Source organism: Helianthus annuus, chromosome 10 (genome assembly GCF_002127325.2).
Source record: "Helianthus annuus cultivar XRQ/B chromosome 10, HanXRQr2.0-SUNRISE, whole genome shotgun sequence".
NCBI lineage: Eukaryota > Viridiplantae > Streptophyta > Magnoliopsida > Asterales > Asteraceae > Helianthus > Helianthus annuus.
The window spans coordinates 171,505,228-171,517,395 of record NC_035442.2 but is presented as its reverse complement, the minus strand read 5'-3'; the positions used below and the strand labels follow the sequence as shown (position 1 = coordinate 171,517,395).

The 12,168-nt window shown below is 37.9% G+C and overlaps 1 long non-coding RNA gene and 1 pseudogene across 1 annotated transcript; both read right to left on the bottom strand.

The window, feature by feature from the left end:
• LOC110883383 overlaps nucleotides 1-12,168 on the bottom strand; it is a 28,010-nt pseudogene that overhangs the window by 13,113 nt on the left and 2,729 nt on the right.
• LOC118483228 lies at nucleotides 9,547-9,930 on the bottom strand. Its single transcript, XR_004869938.1, has 2 exons — nucleotides 9,783-9,930; nucleotides 9,547-9,696 (listed from the first exon to the last, which is right to left on the bottom strand). It is a non-coding gene; the product is annotated as an uncharacterized LOC118483228 (long non-coding RNA).

The window sequence follows — 12,168 nt, the reverse complement described above, 5'->3', positions numbered from 1 at the left end:
TGAAAAAACAGAAAGAATGTTGTAGCGCAGATGACTGGAGAAGTTTGGTATCGCTGGTTGCTGGTTATCGAAGAAGCGGAAGACAGATGTTGTTGACGGCTGAATTCAAGTGATGTTGTCAGTGGCTAAGCAAGTTTTATTTGCCTGGTTTGGATTTGGAGGTTGTGTATTGAAGATGAGGGAAGATGATGTTTGCCCAAATTTTTTTAAAGGGATTTGGTGGTGGTGTATCGAAGAGGTTGAAGATGGATGAAAAGGAAAATAAAGTTTTGGGAAAGGTGAAAATAGTGGCTATATAAGATGTCTCCAGAAAGTTTTTGGCAGATATGTGTTTCTGTTTGGGCCTACTTGTGCAAGATGAAAGTTTAATTTGTAGTTGTTGGCATATATTCTCGTGAATATGTAAAAATCAGTGGGCCAATTACTCACAATACCTTTATTCTTATGTGGACTTGATCTTTGATAAATGTTGGGTTTAACAGTTGGGCTTGGCTTATGGGTCTTGGATTTCTAATGGACCCTCAAGTATTTTAGATGGGCTCTAGTGGATCAAGTATCTAAAGTGAAGAGAAAGGAAACAGCTGCTAGTTAATTGTGCTTCTCATTTGGAATTTGGAATTTTATGGTGGCGAATGCAACTTGTCGAACAAATTTCTGTTGGGTTGCTGGTAGGCTGATGAGGTGCTTTTAAAATTAAACAAAGTGGGGTCGGGTATTCGTGGAGTTGATTTGAATCGCGCTTCTAAATATCAAGGTCAAAATTCGTACGGGTTTTGGGAGCGCGTGGGATGACGCGGAATGAGGAAAAAAAAGATGATGATATAAAAAAATGTGGGGTAGTCATGGTTACCGATGCAAATGTCAAAATTTGGTGACTTGACTACTATGGTCCAAAAACCAAAAACAGTATGTTCACTTCCGCATGTCAATGTTTATGATTGTTATCGGTTATTCGTAAATGTTCGAAAGCATTTTGTTTATTGTCATATTGTCGCATTTGAAAACGAACGTATGAACCTGGAATGTCAATACCGGTCCTAACGAGTTCACAAAGTCTTTGGAGGGATACAAGTCGGATCCTACAGGGTACTAGGGGACATTCTTATTCAATTAGCATATGCAAAGAAGAAAGTCGTTTTCGTGATTTTTCGAACAACCGAGAACATTCAGTGAAGATTGACGACAGTTCCGCTCAGTGGAGAGAATTGGTGAAGATTTGAAGATAAATTCTACTCAGTGGAGAGAATTTGTTCTGTGAAATTGACGACAATTTCTTTGAAGTGGAGAGAATCTGTTAAGGTTTAGAGATCCTACCAAAGAAATGGGGGGATAAAAATTTTTCATATGTTGAATTTCTTCGGTAAATTTCTAAACGCAATCACAGGTGGTAGAGTTTGTGATTTTCTGGTGATACTAACGGTTCGGCGTGGAATGTTTTGCACAGGCACTTATTTGAGGATTTTAATTAATTCTCCAGCCAGCGTGAAGGGTTTTGCACGGAAACATACAGGTATCTAAAGTCGACAGTAGTTTCAAAGCGGTGTTCACTGAAGACCTGGGGGAATCTTTATGAAAGCTGATAGTTCAAGGCTGAAGACCTGCAGGATTCGGTTTTGGGTTTGATGTTCCTTTGGGATTTTACAGGGATCTGGGGGTAACTCAATTCATTGAGTTTGCAAACGATGTACTTAGTCAAGCTGACTTCTTGAGTCCTGATGCTGAAGATCCGTAGTACATTACGTGGTTAACTTCACAAAGGCGAGACAATGAGATCTGGATGTAGTTCAACTAAGCGTGTTGTTTGGTTGAGCTTGCAAGGGATACACTTGGTCTAGCTGACTTTCCTGAGTGTTGATGCTGAAGATAAAAGTGCATTACTTGGTCAATTCCACAAAGACGGTTTACAGAAGACAGTTCACGAGAAATCTCTACCAATGTAGTATGCTTGAATGAAATAGAGTTCTTATGACAAGATCAAGACTTGATGCAATTCTAAAAGAACGAAACCCTTATTAAATGTCGGTTGGAGTATTGGAAGATCAGCGGAAGATCGGTCAATTTAGCCTTTTGAGGAAATTGCACAACACCAAACTCGGATATGCGTACTTTGAGGGGGAAATATTATACAAGGAGCATCAAGATACTACTTACCTGGATCATCGGTCAAGGAGGAATTTGTTAACACGGAGAAGATAAATACTTGACTGAAGATCGATTGTAGTTGCATTTTCAGCTTTCGACAGCAACGGACAAGGGGGAATTTGTTGATGCAGATTTTGCGTCCGATGCTTGTTGAGTAGATTAGATTTATTTTATGTTGAATTTGTAATAGCTAGTGAAACGGTCAAACGAACGTGTATTGACCTGCTCGTCTGAAGTGGTCAAACGAGAGGGTTATTTGTTTGACCATGTGTGTTTGCTAGACAAAGGGGGTGTGGCTATAAATAGCAACCCTTTTGTCATTTGCAAATGGGAGAGAGTGAGAGAAAAGGTGAGCTCATTGAGAGAGTTCACTATGAGCTTTAGTGTTTGGGGGGGAGAGATCACCACTTGGTCTCTCCCCGGATGTATACTGCTTTGGTATTAGTTCGGTTATCTTGTAATCGGGCCGATTTGTAATGTTTTACTACCGACTAATACAAAGAAGTTTGGTTTATCCATCTCTAATCTCTCCCGTCTTGAACTAATCTCACACGAAGCACGGTTTCGGTCCCGAAACACGGTTCTATAAATTTTCATTTAAACCAACGGACTCCTTACCTGACTGGTCGAACCCTATACCCGCTTTACTCTTTTGAACCTCCTATGGATCCACATCTCTCCTCTTTTTCGATCTGGGCTCCATATTGTTGCTCACAAACTTGGGCTGGGCCTTTTTGAAGGGAGCAGTCTTTCTTCTTTAGGCCCTAAAGAGTCTATGAGGCCCAGGTGCTACAAGATTATGAAAAGATTTCCCTCCAAATCTAAAGTCGGCCGGGAACTCCCCATCTACAAGCCTCTCAGGACCACCCCCCACATTACTTGGGGAATGAACCGACCCTCCATCTGCAACTCCAGTCCCCATGCATCCTACTATAACCGACTCCACCCTTCAGCTTCTGGACCGACGTTCTCCGAGAAGTCCGACCGGTAAACCACCGCTCCATCTTCCTTTGTTCCCTCCGGTGAAGCCTCCGGAATATCCATGACTTCCGGCGAAATTGGCTCAGTACCACCATCCTCCCCTACCTCTCCCTTTGGCTCAAATTTCTCATCCCACACATCATCAAAGCTTAAACAATCCGGAACCCAATCCCCTAGCTCTTCAGACACCCAAACTTTGAATTTATTGTTTTTCCAGCTTAACGTAACAGAGTCGTTAATTCTAGTGCCATCACTGACGAGAACTCCGACCAAATCAAAGGATAGATCATTAGAACCCGGTGACAAGGCAGAAGCATGTACCACCTTCCCGAAAATTCTCCCGACCGAGTCGAAAACGTCGTTGTCCATTAAATGTAACGGAACCCCCGTAATTTTCAGCCACGCAATACGTTCAAATGGGAGAGTCTGACCTGACCAAACTTCCATCCAGGAGAACCAAACCTTCAAGTTTGGGATGATGTTCTTAATCCCCACTTCGCTCTCAAAGACTAGTAACAAGAACAGTCCACCTACATATTAGATCTCAACTTTAGAGTCGGTCGATTTTACCAAAAAATTATCCATCTTGACGAGGGTTGGAAGATCACTTGTTCTAACAATCAGGCTCTTATGTAATCAATCTTCACTCGGTTTCACAAATTCTGTGATCTCAACCACCTTCTCCTCTAATTTATCACTTTTTGGCCTACCCAGCAATGAATCCCTATAGGATGTACCCAAAGGGTTTGGGATGAAAGATTTAAAGGGATGGGCCTGACCATCTGCGAAGGATTTCGCAGCAGTGGCCTGTTGGTGACCCTTATCTTTCGCCCGCGATCGGTCGTCTATTTTGTTCTCTAAAGCAAATCTAGCAACATTGACTTTGAGTTTATGATTACACATCCACACTATCTTCAAACTATATTCCAATGCTTTCAAGTCCCCGACTCCTGAGAAAGTGACAAATCCGAACCTGTTCCCCACCTTATCTCTTTTCCTTGCTACATACACCCACGTGACTTCCCCATACGCACTGAAACAGTCAACAATCTCAAGCAAGCTGCATCGTTCCGGCAAGTTGGTGACGAAGAAGTTAAGAACTCCTTCTCCACCCTCTCCCATAGGCAGCCACTCTGGAGGAATCGAACTATAAGAGGTTAATAAGATTCGTATCGGTCAAGCTTAACTATACTAGATAGCCGCGACTGATCACAGATCTAGTAAGGAATCAAGAAACGAATCTCGGAGAGTGGCTGGGTTGTAATTAGGTAAGCTACCTCACACAGATTAGAAGGAACGAGCAATTATTTTTGTAATGTATTAATATATAAGTCTTAAATATAAAAGTTGAAAACTAAAAGCTCAAATGTCAAGTTCTTTGCATCACTATGAGATCAATTCAGTAATCATACGGCTTAAACATCTCAAGGATGTCATCTATATTGTCACACCACCATTTGTCAACATCGAGATCAACGTCCTCCGGAATTTCTTGTATCTCTTCCTGTTTGATTATTACATTCTTTGGATGATGAGTTTCTTCTATGTTCTCCTCTTTAACTGATACATCAGTAGTAGCTTAGCTGGAGTAGTTTGGGGTAGGGCTGTAAACGAGCCGAGTCGAGCCGAGCTAGACCCAGCTCGAACTCGATTCGAGCTGGCTCGGCTCGAGCTCGACTCGGTTAGAATTCGAGCTAGCTCGGCTCGCTCGGCTAGATCTAGCTCGAACTAACAAAGAACCACAAAGTTTACTACTTAAAAAGCCCTTAAAAATGAATTTCTTGATAGACTAAGGGCCATAATTGCCATTTAATGTAACCATATGGCTAAATATGCAAGTATAAATAGTTAATTCACTTTGTACATTGTCTTTACCTTCTTTTATAGGGGAGATACTCCCTTAGTTTTTGTTTTCTAAGCGATGTGGGACAAAAAATGAAGGATATAGACCTTATCGAGCCAGCACACGAGCTCACGAGTAGAGCCAGGCCAAGCTCGAGCTCGGCTCGTTTACAAACCGAGCCGAACCGAGCTAGCTCGTTTACAACCGAGCCAATTTCGAGCCGAGCTTTCTTCGAGCTTTTTCGAGCGAGTTTCGAGCGAGCTGCGAGCCACGAGTTTTTTGAACACCCCTAGTTTGGGGAACTGAAAAAAATGTTAAGTATTTTAGTTACATATTTTATTATGTTACCGTTATAAATAATATAGGATAAAAAACGACGTTCACCGTTAAACATAATATAAAATACAGATAAACAATATATCATGTTTTAGAAATATACATACCTGTGTAAAGATCTAAAAGGATGGATATTGAAGCTCCAAAACCAGTGAATAATAAATAAGATGAATGTTAAATGTGAGTATAGAAGAAGAAATCAAAGTTATACACAACAGAAAATTGAAATACCTGTAAATAAAAAATTCTAAAGAACAAGAAATTTCTTGAAGTGAAAAAAATTAATGAATTATACTATATATAGAACCTATAAACCAACGAATTGAATAATCTATAGCTTTTTTCAACTAACTAATATTATCTATAAGAGTATTTTTGTACTTATAATCCCTAAAAAAATGCAACAGAATCTGGTATTCAGTTTTTGAAGATATATTATTTTTAGATTATGGAGTTTTTTCCTAAAAGTTTGTCGGTTGAAAACTTATTTACCAAACTTCTAAAAACGTTTTTATAAAAAAAGGTTTTATGAAAACGAAAATGCTTCTAAAAAAGTTTTTATAATTTTTTTTATGAAAACTAAAATTCCATTTTTTATGGTATTATATAAAATTTTTTAATACAACCAATTAGATAAAACAAGTGAGTTTGTTTGATGTCAATTAACTACATGCATGTAAGTGTCTGCACCCAACCAAGTAAATACACAAACATACATAATAAGAACAAAGCTCATATCAAACTCGTATGTGCAAGGTTTCGAAATTAAATCTAGTCGCCGAAACAAATTGGTGAACAATCTTAATCAAACGAAAATCGGAGTGAAAAGGGTTAGAATATTATTAAACTGATACTAATGACAACAACGTAGAGAGTCTTGACCATTTGACATGTGACAGGACACATTGCTTTAATCACTTGTACACTAATGCATCATCTACTTGTACATTTTAATCCGCACAACAATACTGACCAAGACAACTATCGAAATGTCGACAAAAATAAGTAGGTTATCACGGTACCTTTGGATTTTTTTTAAAACATTAGTTTATAAAATATAACAAAAATACGTAAAATAATTATAAGTTTGTTTGAAATGGGATAAGTGTAACTAATTAGCCATAATTTTGTTAAAATAAAGGGATTTAAGTGTAATAATATGAGGGACTAAAATATAATTAGTGTTCAAAAGACCAAATTACCCTCATTTTAGGGGTGTTTTTATAAATAAAGAGGAAAAAGTTTTTATTTTTTTGGGTATGTTAAAATACTTATCCCTCATGTATTATAAATTGTATATAGATTTATATGAATAATACAAATCTCCTATTTTAGTATTTTAGGAAGAGTAAAAACTAAGAGTAAAGTCCTATTTGAGTCCCTGTGGTTTGTGCAGTTTAGCCATCTGAATCCAAAAACCAAAATTGTCTTGATTTTAGTCCCTGTGGTCTCTAATTTTAACCATTTGAGTCCCTGTGGTTTCTAATTTTAACCATTTGAATCCAAAAACAAATGTTTCTGATTTGGATGTTGTTTACTTTTAGATTCAAATGGTTAAAATTAGAAACCACAGGGACTCAAATTAAGACAGTTTTGATTTTTGGATTCAAATGGTTAAACTATACAAACCACAAGAACTCAAATAGGACTTTACTCAAAAACTAATTAAAAGGATATCTTCTATTCTAAATATATAATATTCTATTAGTTTATGTTTATCTTTTATACAGTTTGTTTTAAATTTTAAATAAGGAGATGATTCTTAAATTATTTGTGATCGTTTACGTGAGTATTCTATATAATATAACGACTCAATCTACAACCTACGCCCCATTCATTCTTCTTTTTCTTGATCCTCAAACAGAAAATAAATCGTCTTCTTCATCAACGTTTATTTGCATTTAGTTTCTTTGTGATTTATTGCCAGCACATATATAATGTCTGGCATTAACGACTATTGTGATTTGATGCTTGAAATCTTTGAAAGACTACCACCCAAATCCATCATCCGATTCAGATCAATCTCCAAATACTGGCATTCTCGCCTTGCTACCCCAGAACTCATCCGCAATTACCGCCTTCGATGCTCTAAAAACCCTCCGAAACTCCTCATCAGATCCAGATGTGTAATTTCCGGTGGAAAGTATGACTACAAAGACATCTATACATTACACTCGGGAGACCAGTTCGACCAGTTGCCGTTGCATATTCCAGGAAACAGGTACCTCAGCATACCGAAAGTTGAGTTCCCTTGTTCACTTATGACTATGTTGTCACGGAATCGAGTTTCGGTTGTTGGTTCTTGTAATGGAATTCTGTGTCTGCGTGATGATGATGATGATAATATTAGTCTATGGAACTTGTCGATCTGGCGCAGGGTAAGGGTGCCAAGTCCTCCTTTTATAAGTCCTCTTAAATCTAGCATGGCAGTAGGGTTTGGTTTCGATCCAATCACTGATGATTACAAGATTGTGGCTATAGATTTTGAGGAACATAAAACATTTGTTTACTCCTTGAAAAATGAGTATTGGAGTGAAGTCCCTTCCCCATCTTATAGGTTATTATATATGTCGATTTCAAAGCCATATTTTTTCAACGAAATTTTGCATTGGGTGGTAGTCCCCCAGGATCCCCACCCAAGTCGATTCATATTGACATTCAATGTGAGTAGTCATGTTTTTGGCCGCATTTTGTTTCCGGAGCATTGGATAGTCAGACAGTTAACAACCATAAATGGTTGTCTAGCGCTGGTTTCTTCGGAAGATGGTGATTCTTGGAAGATTCGGGTTATGGGAGAGTATGGTAAAACAGAATCTTGGTCTCTTCTTTTCGAACTGAAAAGAGATGCATTTCATTGGTCCGCAGCCTTCCAACGCATCACTAATGGTGATTTACTGGCATGCTATAAAGGCACAAATGGTGACTTACTCGTACTCTATGGAGGGTCAAAGGAGGTTTATAATCCTCAAACAAGGTTGCTTACAAAAGTTTTCGAATATAGGCCTAATGGTTACAAACTTGAGATGGATACGTATGTTGAAAGCCTTGAATTGGTAGACAAAGAAAGCGCGACAACTTGTGGGAAAACCGGATGGGCGTGTTATGATTGCTAAGTGAAAACGCTGAAATAAACAAGAATTATACTATTGCTACAAAGACAGATTTAGGTCATCAGAACTATAAATAAGATTGAAGGTGGCTGAGCCATTAACCAAACTTTTGAAGTGGTCGACTGGTTACACGCATGTTTTGAAAAGGTGAAGTCACGAGTTCAATTCCCGGTAGCCGGTTAATTTTTATTTGCGTTTTTCCCTTTTTTGTTTATTGTAAAACGAGTTTACAGACTAGGGTTTTAATGTTTTATCAAGACTCTGAGATTCACTATCACGATCCCCACTACAAGTCTACACCCAAAATGACGTTTACCTTCTTTTACTCAATTTTGTTCTTTGCCCAGGTTCTCTATCTCTGTATATATACACACACACAATTAAATGTACATATCTAAATACCAACATAGACATATGTTATTTTGCAACAGTTTTTGTAAAGCACAAGTTAATTTCCTGTAAATTGCATAATAAAGGATGGAATTTTGAAAATTGAGTTATGTGTTTTGCTCAACTTGATTACTTGGTGGTATGGAAAAGAAAGATAGGATAAGGGTAGAAATGTCCTAATTTGATGCAGAAAGATACAAGCTTTATTATTTGTTGTTTGGAGTTATCTTCACTTGCAACATTTTATCCTATAAAATACACACTAGATGTTTAAAACAATCTTTGATAATCTAGTTTGAAACTATGGATGCCATCTATTGTTGTTGATTTAAGTTTTGAAACAAACAAGATTCAATCTTTGAAAATGTACAGCAAGCAATCTTTATGGGAAACATTACCCTTACAGCAAAATGGTTAACTTTAACTGTTTAAGAAATACTATATCTGTTTGAGGGTAAACAAGATCCACCGATTAACATGGAAGACCAGTATGTTGACCCGAAAAATAGAAGAAAAAAGATCAACATCACCGATTGTCACCATTATGTGGTTAATAACTTCAACACAGTTCTCGATATGCCAATTCAGGAGCTTGGAAACCTCGTAGAGAACAACTGTAGGTAATGAAGCTTACCCGACCCGAACCGTCGAACCGACCCGATTTTTTATTTTATTTTTGGACATAAGAAACTGGAACATTTAAAAAAGTGAACCCCCTGGAAAAAAATCCTGGATCCGCCACTGGGTGGCTCATACGCTTGCGGATACTTGGGTCTCTGTTCCTGTTGTCTTTTCTTTCTTCTTTGGTGCTTCCTTTTGTATAACAGCTTTGTTTGGAACCAATACTAATGTCATGTTCCTGTCCCTTAAGTTTTTGCTCTCCTCAACGGCTAACTTCAAAAAAGAAAAACAATGTTGACCTGGTCAAACGCATGAAAACTTAAAAGAGAGTGTTTTTTAGTACAAATCATATCGCATACCTCCCCTACGTTATCTCGGAAACGTCGAATAAGCTCAATAGCATTGTTTTTGAACTCGTTTTCACGTCCCTTTAAGCTTACTATTAGTTTAACCTGAAGGGTGACCAAAAAGTTCATATAGAAAACATGATTATATACAATGTTGTAGAAATTTATAAGCCGTAACAATTTGGGGAAGCCTGTCTCGCCAACACCATTTTCTGTCCATTTTCACATTTTTATTATATAAAATGATTGAATTGAACGAAGAACAAATTATGACTAAATCTTTGAATAAAACAATTTAGGAGGTTGTATGCATTAATATTTTTTGTTAACTTTTGAAGCATTTGACCCAATCTCCTTTTAGCTAAAGAAATTCTTGGTTGACCCATTTGAGAAAAAAAAAAACACAACCCACATTTATAACTAAATGGGTTGAAATTGCCATATCCATTGATGACATACTGTTTTTCCTAAAACCATATCCAGTTTATAGATAATCAAAAATCAGGTGTCCAAATGTCCCACTTTAATATGGCCCGTTTCAATTACCAGTTAAAATGTTACAAAGCTAGTAGTTCATAATCTTAAACAAGACTGAAGATTTGAGAATTTCTGCTTTGCAATTTTAAGAATTTTAACAGCGCAAGGCATATAATAGGTCAGCGCATTTTTATATCTTTTTTAATTGCACAGCTGAACAAAAAGATTTATCAATTAGATAGAGTCACTTAGGGTATAAGGAGTGGTTAAACACTTTAAAGTGGCAAACCAAAAAACCGACCAATCAGAGTGCGCCATGTCAATTAGGCAAAAGTGTTTAAACTTTGCTTAAAAGTGTTGGCAATGGTTTAAACACTTGCTGAAGTGGTAAACTTTTATTATTATTATTTTTTTGCAATATTTTATTTAATATAAATAAATTTAGGATATATACATTAAATTAAAAAACAATAAAGTTTCATAAATTAAATTAAAAACATCAAAGTTACACTAAATTAAAAAACAATAAAATTACATTAACATGAAACAATTTAAACTAGTCTTCGTCGGAATCGACCAAAAGATGGGGTAAATCTTGACTTGCGAGATGATCTATGAGATCGTGTTTGAGTCTCCAATGGGTGTCTTCATTCATCAACTCGCCCAGCACCGTATCGTCTAGAGCCGGCTCGACCGGAGGATCCCGAATGTGCACCGGTGCTATCGCCTTTCCATCATCTTTCAAAATCATGTTGTGTAAAATAATACACGTGTACACGACATTCCTAATTTTTTAACCGATCTTGCTCACATCGGTCGACTCAATACACCCCATTTCCCCTTCAAAACACCAAAAGCCCGTTCGACGTCTTTTCTTGCCGCCTCATGTTGCCTCTTGAATTTCTTTTCGTTTACTTCGTGAGGGTAAGGGATCGACTTCACAAACACGGACCACGAAGGGTAGATTCCATCCACGAGCAAATAATCACGTTTGTATAAATGGTTGTTAACGTAAAATGGACATTTTGGCGCGGTTCCATTTCGTTCCGTTAAAAATAACGGAGATTGTTGTAGAACATTGATATCGTTTTGAGAACCGGGTGGACCGGCAAAAGCATGCCAAAACCATAAGTCTTGAGAAGCAACCGCTTCGAGCATAACAGTCGGGTATCTATGATCTCCTCGCATATATTGGCCTCGATACTCTGTCGGACAAAAACGCCAAACGAAATGGGTGCAATCAAGGCTACCGAACATACCTGGAAGGTGATGTTTTTCCTCATGAGCTTGGTATAAAAGTGCCATCTCGTGGCTTGTCGGTCTACGTAAGAACTCTGGACCATATATTTTGCAAACCGTGTCACAAAAATATTCTAGGCACTCGCGGGAAGTTCTTTCGGCCATATGCAAGTACTCGTCGTTCTCGTCTGGAGTGTTTCCAGTTGCGAGCTGTTTAATAGCCGATGTCACCTTTTGCAAGGGCGTAAAGCCCTTCCTACCTCGCGCATCGGGGGCCTCTACAAACCACGGGTCGTTCTCTTCCACATCGAACACAATTTTTAGAAACAAACGTTTCGACATACGGAACCTATGCCGAAAGATATCTTCGTTGTACTTCGGGTCTTCGACAAAATAATCCGCCATGAGTGTCTCATGCCCCTCCTCACGTTGACGTTCAATATATCTCCTTCGGTTAGACGTGCCGGTATCTTGAAGTTCGGCTTCTTTGATGAGATTTTGAAAAAAAAGAATGCTACTATCGGATGAATCGTCGCTACTCATGGGTGGGAACCATAACGGGAGTTCATCCGCCATTTTGTATGGTAAACTTTAGAAGGAATTGGTGGTATTTTTTGGTTTGTTTGAGTATAAATTTGAAGGTATATGGTTAAATAGTTTATTGTGATATATATAGTTTAAT